This window comes from Diabrotica virgifera, chromosome 7 (assembly GCF_917563875.1).
Source record: "Diabrotica virgifera virgifera chromosome 7, PGI_DIABVI_V3a".
Taxonomy (NCBI): domain Eukaryota; kingdom Metazoa; phylum Arthropoda; class Insecta; order Coleoptera; family Chrysomelidae; genus Diabrotica; species Diabrotica virgifera.
In genome coordinates this window covers 119,573,959-119,588,507 of record NC_065449.1, presented here as the reverse complement: position 1 = coordinate 119,588,507, position 14,549 = coordinate 119,573,959, and positions in this window count along the sequence as shown.

Sequence of the window (14,549 nt, the reverse complement as noted above, 5' to 3'; positions counted from 1 at the left end):
TCCCACCAGAATGAAAACAATGGGAACCTTCTCTGGTTACACCTCCGAGGCTTCTACAATTTGCAAGCCATACGGATGCTGAGACTAAGGAAGATTAGGGAATTCTACAATTTACAATTCACGTCCCATCTGCTCAGCGCGGTAAAGTTCCAACGAGAATGGTTCCCTTCATACTCCACACAGAGTAAATGTAAATCAAAAACGAATAACCATTTTCAATTTCGTTGCAAAACGAAAACACAGCCGAACTTTATTCTAGTCCAATCAGAGAGTGCTGCAAGCACCCCTACCGGTTTCGAAACCTATTAGTCTCTCATCAGGAGGCACATATGCTGCTCTCCCCGATCCAACCAAAACAAACCCCAGCGTGCAGTCCCGGATTGCAACGAACGAAATGGCATAGATGCCCTAGCGGCAACTGCTAGCAAAAATACTAAGTTTTCACTCTAATGGCATATAAATCAACATAATACCATTCTACATCCCACCAGAATGAAAACAATAAAGCTAAATAATTATTACTTTGAAATACATGGTGATTCCATATAAGTTTGGGTGTGTGTATTTTAAACGAAACCCTGTGAGAGATGGTCTCTTGTTTCACAGTTGGACTGTTTATGGCGGGGTGTTGCCCACCCCGTCCTACAGGAGACCACCTCTCACCTTTTCGCTTCTTTTTTTTTTACGAATTTTTTTAGAGGGCTTCCCTTTTCTCCCTGCCCTATACCCACGCCCTATAGGCTGGGCATGTCATACGATTCATGCGGTGCCTTTCTTCTTTACACGTTAGGCAGTAAACAGTGCCGCTACACTTCGGCGCCGTGTGACCGCTGTTAAAGCCAGCATGCTACCCTGCCTACCCTTACATTCATAAGTATTGTGCCCGTATAAAAGGCATTTGTAACACCTTGCGGGCGTGTAATTTTCTATAATTGGGCATTACACCCAGCCAATAATGATTAAGCTATTTTCCTCAGATCTTCTGCTTTGGTTGGGCGTACGGCTATAGTAGCCACCTGTTCCCCATGTCTATTAGTCCTTAACGTTTTTGTGTCTACTGTGTCTGTAGGGCTACCCGTGTACGCCTTTATGGCGCTAAGTAACCTCCCCTCCGTTACTCCAGGGTCCATCCCCGTTATCGTAAAATAGTTTTCTTTTTTGCGTATGGCTATGTTCAGACATCAGACATCCTCGTATCCATCTTTTTTTTTATTTTTCCTCGGCTCCCTTACCTTTTAATTTTACGAGAATGTCTCCCCCTTTGGTTGTTTTAGTCTATTCGCTTTTATTCCTTTCTTTCCGTATCTATCTTTTGAACCATTTCTTTTAACACGTCTGTATTTGTTTTTCCTCCCTTTTTAATTAGGAGGGCTTCCTCTTGTTCGTTTCTCACTTCTTTATCCATTTCTTTTCCTCTTACTATAATTTCCCACGTAATATTCTCCCCCCGACCCACGAATTCCAGTGACTTCCGCACGTCATCTTTGTTGATCTCATTGTTAAAGATTACTCTGACCATTTCCGGTTGCTTCTTCCTTTTTTTATCTGCCTGATGGCATTCTCAGCCATCTCATACATCCCGTGTTCCTTTATTTTTGTGACGTATGTATACCACTGGTTTTTTTGACTAGCCATAGAGCTTCTCTTAGCATTCTAGATGTACTCGATGCCCCCCTCTTTGCATCCCTCTATGAGTTCAAAGACTTCATCCCTGTATGTTCTTATTACACTTTCTATCCCCCCTCTTTTATTTCTTTTTTCGTTATTATTAGGCGTTACTTCTTTTCTACCGTTTCCTGTAGTCCTTCTGTTCCCACTTCGTTTTTTCAAAGACCTTTTCTTCCCATTTCTTTTTGTAGATTTGGCTAAAGGCGTTTGAGTCTCCCCCTTTGTTTAAGATCCCTATTACTTTTTCTGTCTCCTTCCTCTGCCTTTCTTGTTCTATCTTTAATGGATATTACTCGCATTTTATCTCTTCTTCCCCCTTTTGACACTTGGTTTTGGCTGGTTTTATTTTGAATCGTGTTTATTTCCACAAACAGCTTCTTCATTCTAATGCTTTCTTCTTCTATGGATCCATCAATGTTTAGGATATCGAGCATCTCCCGTATCTCCCACTTTACCTTCCCTTTATCCGTTTCTTCAGAGTATTTCTTACTCTTCTCTAATTTCTCCTTTGTAAATTTCCCATTAATCTCCAGACTCTCCCCCTTCCTTTTTTTTACTTGTTGTATTACTATTCTTTCCCCCTCATCGAACAGGAAAGTTGCCAGGATGCTCTCTTCTATGTCTTGCCATCCTGCTTCACCTTGGCTTTTTGTCTTCGGCTTCTGCCTCCGCATTCTCTACAATTTCTTCCGAGAAACCTTCTTCTCCTTTGTTTCCATCCTCTTTTTCTTCTTCTTCCCTATTTATTTCTCCTAGAATCTCTTCCCCTACCAGTGTTGAGTGCTTATGGGCACCCCACCTGTTCATTTTTGGCTGATGGCTATGCCAGTTCAATAGTTAACATTTTAATTTTTTTTCTGCTTTTATTCATCTACTTTTCCGTCTAGCGGCTGTTCTTCCCTATTCAAGTTTTGATCTGTAGCGTTGTCCTTGTTCGTTTGCGTTTGGTCATCTTCGTCTTTTCTCCTTGCTTTTTTTGTTTGGTTTGGATTCATATGGGTTATCATCAATAAAAGAAAATCAATATTCAGCACGAATGGTTTTTTACATTGAAATATTATGGAAATATTTAAGATTTTTCCGTATATTCATTCAACTCAGAACTCACCACAAGGAAGTAGGTGCACGGCGACTTCCACCCGCCCACCTTCCTTTGCTTAACATTTTTACTTACTCATTTCTTGAAGCATAGAATATAGTGACATTTACTTTCAAATATCAGCAAATTATTTCTGACATCAAGTTTAGCTCGGATGTAACCATCTGTAGACTCTTTATTAAGTACAGCAAGGAAAATTGTCAAAGTTTGGAACCTGTTTCACCATATCCCACCATTCCTCGTCGGCTAAATGCTGTGTTAGCGAAGGCTCTGTTATAGTATGTACTATTCATCTAGTATATGAGTTCTATGTTATCTCCTACGTCGAAGTTGATTTGGGGTACTTAGAAAATGCGATGTTTTATGCCAACTTTCCTACATTTTAAAATTCTTCTGACAGCAATATATCTAATATGTTGACGTGACTCAGTTAACACAGAAATTAGAATGTTTTCTTTTCAGAAATTAGAATTTTATTGATAAACTAATGACACATTATTTAAAAAATCCCTCAAGACCTGCCTTCATTTCGATAGATGCCTGACACCATATTCCAATATTAGCAGTGTCTTTATCTCAAACCACATTCGAGAATATTATATATTTTATTACAAACTCAGCTAAAATCTTTAGGCTTTTACAAAGATCAGTTTTTTATTTTCCATAATCATCACTACGATGATGATTATTACAATTATAATCTGGTCATAATTGACCAATGAGCGCATCCCGAATGAAGAAGTAACGACTAGTGTTAGGACAGGTGTGGCAGAGACTGATAAATTTCAGGTGAAAGTAGGATTGCACCAAGGATCGGTGCTTAGTCCTTATTTATTGTCATTAGTTTTGGACCAGATAACAGCGAAACTATAATGTAGTATTCCATGGTGCCTAATGTATGCTGATGATGTAGTGTTAATAGGAAATAGTGAAAGAGACTTAGAACAAAAACTGGAACAGTGGAGATAAGCTTTGGAGGAAAAAGGTTTAAAACTTAGTAGGACAAAAACAGAGTATTTGGAATGTTCATTTAAAGATGGAGTTACTACAAATAAAATGGTATCTTTGGAGGGTGAAATGATTGTGAAAAGCAATAGTTTTAAGTACCTAGGATCGGTATTACAGAGTAATAAAGAAATAGATGGAGATGCATGCAGTAGAATTAGGGCTGGATAGATGAAGTGGAAAGAAGCGAGTGGTGTGTTGTGTGACAGAAAAATTCCAATGAAACTGAAGGGAAAGTTCTATGAAACAGCCATAAGACCGGCTATGATGCACGGAACTGAATGTTGGGCAGTGAAAAAGAAAGAGTAACAACGAATGCATGTGGCGGAAATGAGAATGGTTAAATGGATGAGTGGAGTGACAAAGAAGGATAAAATTAGAAATGAGTGTATTAGGGGAAGTCTAGGTGTGGCACCAATTGATGCCAAAATGAGAGAGCATAGGTTAAGATGGTTTGATCATGTTCAACGTCGAGACGTTAATCACCCAATACGAAGAATAGCTGAAGTGCAGATTCCTGGAAGGAGTAGGAGAGGAAGACCAAAGAAGACCTGGGGGGAGACGATAAGGCAGGACATGTTGGTAAAGGGGATTAACATTGATATGACCCAAGATAGAATGGTGTGGAGAAATGCAATTAGGGAAGCCGACCCCGCATAGGGATAAGGCAAAGAGAATGATGATGATGAATTGACCAATGAGCAATTTTAATTTAACCTAAATTACTAGTATTTCTTAAAATTAAGAGCTTACCCCATAGCGTCTCTTATCTAATCTAACAAGATAGTTTTGCCCAGTGGTATCGAGAAGTTGGATTGCCTCAATATTCTCGTGCTTATGAAGTCGTTCCTCGTGACTTCCTGCCATCTTCTTGTTGATTATATTCACAGTTTCCTTTCCTAGGTCCTTGTGGAGATCACTGTTTGTCACATACCAAGGAGCATCTACGATATTTCTCAATTTTTTTTCTGGAATCTTTGTATTATTGTTATATTATTTGGTCTAGTACACCCCCAGAGTGGGCATCCATTTATGTTCAGAGATAAAGTCTACTTTGTAATTCAAATGCTCAGCAGATGTCTTTTTCGTTGGTGTTCGTGTTTCCAATCGGTGTTCCACTTGCAATTTTTTATTCTTGTTATGTTGAATTTGTGAAACTTAACCAAAACCATCCAAAACAAACCAAAATCTCTTTTTTTATGAATTCTTCGCACAGAACACTTATTTTACTTTGCAGTGCGGTGTTGCCACCTCCTTCTGAGCGGGTCAAATAGGAGTTGGGGTTTTCGATTTACACTGATTACGATGTCAGTTACGGAATGCCAATCCAAACACGAAAACAACGCGATGGATATCCAACATTCCGATATCGGGTAATTAAGACTCGACTTGGTCTTTTCTATTCGATTTGTTAAAAATTACAGAATAGGGCTGATTGTAGAAAGCTATTGTGACGCGTAGTAGTGTTGCCAAACTTGAAATAAGAAATATTTGATGAAAATGTGTTATGGGGTGCTGGTTGTACCCAACGTGGCAGGTGCCGGGTTAAATACATAAAATTTTGAAATTACTTCTTCTTCTTCTTGTGCCACTCCTATCGGAGATTGGAAATCATCAAGGCTATAATAATAATAATAATAATAATAAACCGACTTTTATTTCCAAGAAATAATAAGTATAACAAAAATGTACATTATCTAAAGTAGAGGGCGAAGTTTATTTTTGCTGTATTCTAAGACACAACAAAAATATTCTTCCACTTAACCCCAGTGTAATAGTAGTCTTATGGTTCTAACAAAACAGTAGTAAAGAATATAATATTGAACAGTGAGATAGTAAAAAATGCACCTCACAAGGAAGACGGACCCACTTACTTTTTTATTACTATGAGAAAGAGAAACAAATCACGGCACCTTAAAAAAGTCAGGCTACCCTGACTTTGTTTACAGCTGACCTAAAAAGTTCATTAGTGGTGCAGCCAAACCACTCTCTCAAATTCCGCAACCATGACATTCTTCTACTGCCTGGATTCCGTTTTCCTTCTATTTTTCCTTGCATTATATTTTGAAGTAATGCGTATTTATGACCTCTCATCCGGTGACCCAAATACTCGAGTTTTCTTCGTTTTATCGTTAACAAAATTTCTGGGTCTCTTCCTATCCTTCGTATTACTTCAAAATTTGTGATTTTTTCAACCCAACTTATCTTCAGCATTCGACGGTAGCACCACATCTCGAAACTTTCAATATTTTTTATGTTGTTCTTTAAGAGTCCAGGCCTCTACACCGTATAATAGCGTGTTAAATACGTAGCCTCTTAGCATTCTTAATCGTAAAGGGATGCTTATATCTCTGTTGCAGAAGAATTTTCTCATCTCTATGAAGGTGGCCCTGGCAATTTCGATACGTCTTTTTATTTCATTGTTTTGGTCTCCAGTTTCGTTTATTAAAGTTCCCAAGTATTTGTAACTTGACACTTTTTCAATTTGAATGCCGTTTATACTAATATATGCTGGTTGTGTCATGATTTTACTGAATACCATATACTTGGTTTTTTTTATATTAATGTTTATGCCATAATTGTTGCAAGCAATATTTATGTTTGTAAGTAATCGTTGTAATTCTTCTACTGTTCTTGCAACTAGTACAGTGTCGTCTGCGTATCGAATATTATTTACAACCTCTCCATTGATTACGATTCCTTCATTTGCTTGCAACAGGGCTTCCTGACAGATGCTTTCACTATATACATTAAATAGCAGTGGTGACAAAATGCATCCCTGTCTTACTCCTCTACGTATTTCTATTGCTTTTGATATCTCATTTTCTATTTTGATGTTAGCTTTCTGATTCCAATATAAGTTGAGAATTATTCGCAGATCTTTATTATCTATGTCTTTTTTTTTTTCAAGAATGTCTCTTAGCCTATCGTGGCGCACTCTGTCAAACGCTTTTTCAAAATCGATAAAACATGCATGTACTTCTTGATTAACGTCTAGGCATCTTTGTCTAAGAACATTCAAACCGAAGAGAGCTTCTCGAGTACCTAGTCCTTTTCTGAACCCCAACTGCGTATTACTAATATCTGACTCCAACTTTTGAGAAACTCGGTTGTGGATGATTTTTATAAATATCTTTAGTAGATGGCTAATTAAAGATATTGTTCGATGTTCTGAACATTCTTTTGCATTGGATTTCTTTGGCAGTGTAACGAATGTAGACAGCAGCCACTCTTGAGGTATAATACCAGTATTGTATACTGTGTTAAATAAGTGCAATATTATACCTATTGATTCATCATTCAAGAGCTTAGTAATTCAGTAGGAACCTCATCGGGTCCATTTGCCTTTCCAGTTTTGGAATTTCTAAGTGCCATTTCTACTTCACATTTTAGGATTTCAGGTCCCGTTTCACCATTTACCTGGACAATGTTATTTCTGTTGTCCTCAGACAATTCTCTTATATATTCACTCATCTATTAATTTTTTCTGTTAAGTCTATAATAATATTTCCGTCTTTGTCCTTAAGCAAACTTATTTGATGTCTTCTTTGCGTTCCTGTAAGTTCTTTTACTTTTTTATATATATTGAATGTGTCATACTTTCTTTCATAATCTTCCATTTCTACACATTGTTCTTTAATCCATGATTCTTTGGCCTTCTTTATTATTTGCTTTATGTTCTTATCAACATCTCTGTATTTTTCTGAATTATCTTCAATTTGCGTCTTTCATCCATTAGTTCTAGTATGTCTGGTGTCATCCACACCTTATGTTTCTTTGTAGATTTGGTTAGGTGTTTCTTTCCCGTAGTTCTTATTATAGTGTTTATATACTTCAGTTTTTCATCTATGTTGTCTGTTCTGCGGATTTGGTTTTCTGCTACACTGAGGCTGGTGTTGATTTCTTCTAGCACTGTTTGTCGTCGGTGTTCACTTTTAAGCTGGCTTAAGTCTAACGCTGGGATTATGGTTTTTCTCATTTTCTTTGGTCTAGCTTCTAACACAGATACTACTGGATTATGATCCGAACTGATATCAGTTCCAGGGTAAGTTTTAGTAGATTTCACGGCATTACGGTATCTTTTTGTCACCATTATGTAATCTATTTGGTTTCTGATTACTTTTTCTTGTGTGTGTTGAGGTGACGTCCACGTATACAGTCGCCTTGGGGGTAATTTAAAGAATGTATTAGGTATTATTAAATCTTCGCTTTGATAAAACTGAACTAAATGATCACCCCTTTCATTTCTATTACCTAAGCCGTATTCACCTACATTTTCTCCAACTTTACCGTGACCTACCTTGGCGTTCAGATCGCCCATTACTATGTTAATGTGTTGTCTCTTTGTTGTTCTCATTACCTCTTCGAAGTTATTATAGAATTGTTGTTCTATTTCCTCTTTGTCTTTTTCTGCTGTAGGAGCGTACACTTGTATGATGTTTATTATGTTCTTCTTATCTTTCAATTGTATTAACATCACGCGCTCTGAAAATGGAGTAAAATTTGCTACAGCATCTTTCCATTTTTTTGAGATGATGACTCCAACTCCGTATCGATGGGTTGTGGTGTCACTTCCGGCATAATAAAACATACCATGATTAGTTGTGGGGCATTTGCCATTTCCTGGCCATTGTGTATCGCTTATGCCTAATATGTCTATACCCAAACGATCCATTTCCAACACGGCGTTATCTAATTTTCCCGAAGGGAATAAGCTCCTCACATTCCACGTAGCAATTTTTATGGTTGTCTTTTTCTTATTACAAGGGTTTCGCAGGTTTACGACCGAGGAAGCCTTGTACTTATCTATTTGTCTTCCTCTGCCGGAGCTTGGTATCCGATGTCCATGATCAGTACTTCTCCTTTGCATGTCAACCATGATGATTACTACTAGGGGTACTCTATGAGTCCTTAATGCAGTGGTTCCCCTTTGCCTTCTGCATCCTTATGCCGTTGACCATTCTGCAGGGTTCATCCGCCTTCGAGACCGATTTCTCAGTCTCAGGACAAAAGAGTGCCCTAACACTTACTAGCTCATCCACCCGAAGCTGTTGGTTAGTAAGTGGGGATTGCATATACCGGCAATCGCTCGGTGATTACCCTCACTTAGTTTAGCCTACAGACCAACGCAGTTGCCCAGGGTGTGGCACGTGGAGCCATAAGTGACAGTTGGATGTCTTATGAGGACCAGTTATTTCGAAGCATCTCCCGTATATTACGCTGGATGTGGCCGTTCTCATAAAAGGTACTACCTCTATAAAACGCCCCAACACCCCTTGAAATTACTAATTTATCATAATTTAAATGGTATTATTTTTAAAGTTAACTAAATAAAGACATACATTTTCTAAACTAAGTATCAATATATTATTTAGTTTTGTTTTTCATGTTTTGACGAAATTTATAAATAATTTTAAAATTTCACCTTGCATTATTCATGATACATCCTACACATAATACACTTTTTTGGGTAAGGTTGTTAAGTAGCTTCCAAGAACAGAAATATACAGAGTGATTCATTAAAATTAAAGATCATGGACTATAATATACTTGTCTGAATCACCCTGTGTATTTAAATTTATGTTTATAAAGCGCCCATTCGAATTTAAAAGTTGACGTGTCCCAGTATTTTTTATAATTTTCTAGAATAAGGACAAAAACAATTTAATTCCATAAGTAAATTAAATCCCGTTGCTTCGTAACATGACAATTGTTATTTTGACTTAATGCATGGCTATGACGGTCTAGTGTTCGCTTTTAAAGTTTAATTCATGATGATATTTTGGCATATGTTGATCGGAACTTATGGTCTAGCGATTTAGATAGAGGAAAATATTAAATATCTTAAATAAATTGTACTTACGTGTAAGATGTGAATATTTGTTGTTTATCTTGAGTTGGTTATGTTTGGGAGTAGTGCCTCGATAGATTTGGGGTCTTGTATGGATAGTGAGATGTATTTCTGTTGAACAATATTAAAAGCCTTGGATGATTTAGTAGGAGAAATAGCTTCTCATTATTTTCCGAATACTCAGTAGATTCCTGTTTATCGGATGATTGGTGTACACTGAACTTACGATAATTACACTCGGGACAATTGTTACAATTATTGCAACAATTAGCATTAAATATCAAATGAACAAAATATTAAAATGTTTACATTTGAAAAAATCTGACAATCGTAGGTTACGTATGAGTTGAAGTTCGTCCTCTTCTCTTTTCTAAACTGGTATTGACAGTAGTCGTTGATATTTCGTTTTTGGGTAAAAAGGTGATGTCATTGGTGGATATTCTGGTAATGTGTTATTTTTCTCGGCTATAAAGGAGTTGCGGGTGATGGAAGGCCGTAAAGGGTGTACATATGCGGAAAGGCCATCATCCTGTAATATACAATCGTATTCGACAAGGTTGTTGGTTGTTGGAGTACCTGGTGTACTCTAAGGAAGTATGTCTCTCGAACGGAGTCTTTTTTGGAGAAGAAGCCGGAAGCGGTTTGTCAGGCATCTCACAGCTGTGGTCTCACAGCTTGTCTGCTAGGTTTTTTTTTCGAGATTTTTGGACATTCTATGCATATTTTCTAAGGATGCATATTTTCTTCTTGAATCGCACGTATTAGTGGATAAATGGGCGTTCATTTTTTTTGGAAGCTGAATGTCGGCATGTCTTCTTTTGTTCATGGAGACAGAAGTATTATAGGAGACCCTTGGTGAACAAGGTAATTAATATTATTATATATATAAGTAATAGAGGGACGCCTATGGATTTCCAGCCTAGAAGTGATGACATGGTACTTTGACTTTGAACTCATGAGTGCTGACGCTAGGTGAAATCGTGTGAACTGTGTATTTGCATTTTTCATAATGTTTTATTAAATTGTATTCTTAGCTTAGTCTAGATTCTGCTTTTATTGTAACTAGTTGTTTTAGCTCTAATAAAGTTTTTTTAAAAAGTCTTTTTCGGCATTCCCAAATATTAGTGGCGCAGTCAGTAGGATAGGTCAAACGAAATTTAACGGACATAAATTTCGGTTCGTTTCAACGATTTATTGACCTTTATTCGGTGTGTTATATTCCTGTGGGTGGATTGAGTAGCCCTGCGTAACAGGAATCGCGTTAAGTAGACTTTTCGAGTGAATATCGAAGATACCTGCCTAACCAGACCTTCAGATGGAACCGGCTTACATGGAGTGGACAATAATTCTCTGGTAAGTGCTTATATGTCGTATAGAGAGCCTAAAAAATTAGTTAATTCTGATTCATCAGACTCAGATTCTGACTCAACATTTCCTATTAAAGATAATTTTATTTCTAATCCCATTTTAACCACTAATCGTAGTTCTAATTTAAATTTTTGCTTAAAAAATAAAATAAAAATGGCAACCCCACAAATCCCACAATTAAAAAAGGAATATCTCGATATGATTCCGGATTTCCACGGAGAAACTACATTACTTCCTAGATTTATTGAAATTTGCGAAAAATTAGTAAATAAATTTTATAATACAGTTGATTTAGGTGATTTTCAGAATGAATATTTAATGTCTAGTATATTAGCGAAAGTTAAAGGTGAAGCTGCTATTAACATATCAGCATGTGTAGTTAGAACATGGAAAGATCTCAAAGATGCCTTACTGAATACATACGCTGATAAAAGAGATATTTACACATTGAGTATAGAAATGTCAGAGTTAAAACAAAATAATGAAACTCCCTTTGAATTTTTCAATAAAGTACAACATCTTTTGAATTTACAAATATCTTTAATTACTACACGTTCTAATGCACAAGAATTATTAATTCTTTCAAACTATTTTCGAAGTTTAGCCCTTCGAGTATTATTACGTGGTCTTAAAGAGCCACTTGGCACTTTTATGCGCACGAAAAATCCAGATAATCTAAACTCTGCCCTAAGTATTTTAACCAATGATTTTCAAATTTATTTAAATGAAGATAATTCTTCACGTAGGCAAACAAGGCCAAATTTTCAGAATAATCATAATCCAAGACCAAGGTCTAACTTTCAACAAAATTTTCCCCAAACAGATCGACCATTTACACTCAATGAACCTAGACAAAGATTTCAAACTCCATTTGTATCGAACCCTACACAATTCCAACAAAACACGAGACCTTTTCATCAACAACCCTTAGCATCAACCTCCTATCCAAATAATAACAGAGGTACTAATATTTTTCCAAATAACAGAAGTAGTAACGTCTTTAAATCTAACCCACATCAAAAATTTCAAACCCCAACTCCAATGAGTACCACTAGTCACAATACTTTTAGACCATCAAATTTTACAAGCCACAGTCGCCAAAGACGCTTCAATAATAATTTTGCTAGTCAACCCCAAAATATAATACCTGAGGAACTGCATAACATTGACAATACCGAGGAAAATTTTGAGTTAAGCGATGAAAATCATTTTTTAGAGAACAAAGCCTCGGAAAATCCTTAGTTACACAAGTTGAATATTTAAATCTAACAAATAACGAAAGTGAATTGCCGTACATTGTATTTCCTGAACATAATCTAAAAGTACTAATAGACACTGGGGCCACAAAATCGTTTGTTACCCCAGAAGTCGCTGAAAAATATTTTAAAAATTCAATTGTTCATAAACCTTTTCAAATTTCAACTGCACTTGGAGCAAGACAGGAAAATTACTGTACTGAAATTCCCTTATCGAAAATTTTTAAAATTAAAAATAAGTTAAATTTAAGTTACGGAATTTTCAAATTCCATGGACATTTTGATGGCCTATTAGGCCTCGATAATTTAAGAAAATTAAATGCAAGCATTGATTTAGCCAATAATGTATTAATTACTTCTCATAGTAAAATAAAAATAAATTATTATAAAGCCGGTAATAATAGTGGTGACACGAATTGTATAGTAGTGCCTCCACGTACCGAGCAAGTTATCAGTTTAAATGTAGCAAATATTAAAAATGGTTATGTTATTATACCATATACACAAATCGGCAAATTAGAAATTCCTGAATGTCTCACTAAAGTAGAAAATAATAAAGCTATTTGCACGATTTTAAACCCTTGTGAATCTTATTTTAAATTAGATGTAAGTTCCCCAATCGTGGTGGAAAAGTTCGATGAATACGAACAAACTTTAAATCCCAATTTTAATTCAATATATGCTGATAAATTTAAGTTCGATATTTCTAAAGTTAGAACAGATCATATGAATATTGAAGAAAGAAATTCAATATTAAAGCTAATAAAAGAATATTCCGATATTTTTCATGTCGAAGGAAATCAATTAACTTTTACTAATAAAATTAAACATGCTATTAAGACAACAAACGATATACCAGTATATTCAAAATCGTATGGATACCCAGAAATTTATAGAAAAGAAGTGCAAAATCAAATCCAGAGTATGCTGGATCAAAACATTATTCGACCGTCGAATTCTGCCTGGTCCTCAAGCATTTGGGTGGTCCCAAAGAAGATGGACGCCTCCCAGACACCTAAATTTAGAGTAGTAATAGATTATAGACGTCTTAATGCTGTCACACTTGGTGATAGATACCCTTTACCTAATATTAGTGACCTATTAGATAAACTTGGACGGTGTCAATATTTCACGACACTCGATCTCGCTTCTGGATTTCACCAAATCGAGATGGCAGAAAGCGACATCGGAAAAACCGCATTTAGTACGGAAAATGGTCATTACGAATTTTTGCGAATGCCTTTCGGACTCCGTAACGCCCCAGCAACATTCCAAAGGGTTATGGATAATATTTTGCGAGGCATACAGAATGAAAAATGTTTGGTATATCTTGACGATATTATTATATTTAGTACAAGTCTTCAGGAACACCTAGTTAATTTAAGAGAAGTATTTCAAAGATTAAGAGAATCAAACTTTAAAATCCAAATAGATAAATCTGAGTTCCTAAAGAAGGAAGTCGCGTACTTGGGTCATATCGTGACACCAGAAGGGGTTAAACCTAACCCAGATAAAATAAAAGCCATAAAAAATTTTCCAATACCCAAAAATACTAAACAATTAAAAGGATTTTTAGGACTTGTAGGCTATTACAGAAAATTTATCAAAGATTTTTCTAAACTTACTAAACCTTTAACTATTCGACTAAAGAAAAATGCTGTAATCAATGTAAATGATTCAGATTATATCCAATGTTTTGAAACTTGTAAACAACTCCTAATAAATGAACCCATATTACAGTATCCTGACTTTTCCCGTCCTTTCAACCTCACTACAGATGCAAGTAATTTTGCACTAGGAGCCGTACTTAGTCAAGGAAAGATTGGATCCGATTTGCCGATTGCTTATGCAAGCAGAACCTTGAACGATTCGGAAATAAATTACTCAACTATTGAGAAAGAGTTACTGGCGATAGTGTGGGCTGTCAAATATTTTCGCCCATATTTATTTGGACGACGTTTTACTATTATTACTGATCATAAACCACTACAGTGGTTATTTTCTTTGAAAGACCCCAGTTCCAAACTTGTAAGATGGCGTCTGAAACTAGAAGAGTATGATTACGAAATTATTTATAAAAAAGGATCTTTAAATACAAATTGCGATACATTATCCAGAATAGAACTAAACGTCAATGAAACAAAAAATTTGGAAAACTCAAAAAATATTTTTGAATATATGGAAACACTCAACGAACAAGCTCAACAAGATATTCCCAATGAACCAGATACAGAATCACTAATTATTGTTGAAATAGACGAAGACAATAGACAAGAAGAAGAACCTGATGACGGCGAGACGA